This window comes from Cervus canadensis, chromosome 5 (assembly GCF_019320065.1).
Source record: "Cervus canadensis isolate Bull #8, Minnesota chromosome 5, ASM1932006v1, whole genome shotgun sequence".
NCBI classification, from domain to species: domain Eukaryota; kingdom Metazoa; phylum Chordata; class Mammalia; order Artiodactyla; family Cervidae; genus Cervus; species Cervus canadensis.
In genome coordinates, this window is record NC_057390.1 from 80,027,681 (window position 1) to 80,029,573 (window position 1,893).

The 1,893-nt window shown below is 34.1% G+C and overlaps 1 pseudogene; it reads left to right on the top strand.

Moving 5' to 3' along the window:
• Positions 1–580: 580 nt before the first annotated feature.
• LOC122442823 lies at positions 581–700 on the top strand (annotated as a pseudogene).
• Positions 701–1,893: the final 1,193 nt, after the last annotated feature.

Genomic DNA, 1,893 nt, shown 5'->3' on the forward strand with positions numbered 1-1,893 from the left:
AGCAGTTTAAGACTGCTTGCAACTAGCCTACAAATAACATTCTCTCCCTTCTTTATACTTTGTACAAATTTTATTATCACATCTTCCCTGGTGGTTCAGACAGTAAAGAAGCCTCCTGCAGTGCAGGTGACCTGACTTCCATCTCTGGGTTGGGAAGAAGCTCTGGAGAAAAGACCAGCTACCCACTGCAGTATTCTGGCCTGGAGAATCCCCATGGACAGAGGAGCCTGTCAGGCTACGGACCATGGGGTTGCAGAGTTGGACATGACTGAGCGACTAAACCCAGCACAGCGTGGTTGTCCTGACTTGTTTGTAAAGCTGCTCACTTCTAAACCATGAGACCTAGAAGACCAAAGGCTGAGTCACAAAGGTGGCATAAAACTTAAATATTTGTCAAGGTAGAACACAATTGGAATGAGAAGTTGACCTTCAGATTCTATTCTTGTTTGTTAACTGTGACCAGAATAAAGTCTGTCTGTCAACAGGGTAATAAATCCCATCTGTCTCTAACTCCTTCCTATGAATTAATCAAAGAGGAATGAACGTGTGATCATTGAAGAGCTTTGAAACAGAGGGTATAAGCTTTGCGCAGTGACAGTATTGTAGCCAATGAGGTTTATCTGAGGCGTGATTATTCCTAATTGAAACAGAGGGTGTAATATCTTTGTTTTAATATAATTTTTTTCAGTTTTAGAAAAAAAAATTCTACACACAATTTTATAAGATACCAGTTACTGAGAATGATAGTTTATTGTTAAAGATCTTTGTAAAATTTCAAGATAATAAGGTTATGAGAAATATCTATGAACCTAAAGGAAAGGTCGAATAGTATTCCCTGAAATATTCCTTCCTTTGTTAATGTGTTGGAAATTTCTCTCAAGATTCAACTCAGTCAACATTTATAATACCTCGCTGTATATCCAAGCATGACACAACTTTAACATATATGTTTCAGTATGTTTGTTTGAGATCTTCTTCACTAACTGTTACCTCTGTGAGGAATTCTTTGTATCTTCTATATAATCATTTCGTCAGCACCTAGCATAGAAGTTGGCAAAGGATAAACACTCACCAAGCACATGATTTGAAATTACATTTTTTGACATGATTGGTTTGCAATATAACGTATAATTATACATTTTAATGCATGATCTTGTATCTATTATAGGTATACACACACAAAGTATCCACACAAATTGAAAATTACATTAGAACACTAGTGATGGTGATTATCTGTCTCATGTTACAATAACCTAGCACCTCTGATAGTTGCTAAATATTAATTGAATAGAATGAAGCACAAGTGGCATCTTACTCAAAACATTCCCCAGTTCATCATACGACTCTCTATAAATCCAGTACCAAATACAGTATGTACCTATTAACCACAAGTATTTAACTCACTGAAAACTGAATAAAATAAAAATATTAAAATCACTGAAGACTAAAGTAGACTATAATTATTAGATATCCAGTGGTTCAAGGGCTGTTGCTTTACTTATATGAGTGCTTTCCCTAATTTTTTTTACAAATTCATTTTTCTACCTAGAAAACCCAGAAAGGAACTAAGCTAATCAAATTATTAAATCAATGGCTGTTTTGTATATTTTTTTTGCTTTTTACTTATATTTCAAAAAGGGTGATTGGATTCTTATCAGAAGGTATTGTTATAAGCCCATTGTACTATTTAAAGTCTCCAGTGATAGGTTAGGTTTTGCCTATGAAAGAAATGGCATTGATTGCCTCCTTTATTATTCATTTTTTAAGAACAGAGAAAAAAATTAAAGCATTAGTTGTGATGATTTAATGAGTCTATTGCTAATGAACAAAGGGAGCATTTGCTGAATAAAAAGTTTTTGTGATATTAAATTTTATGACGAAAAATATCAGTTT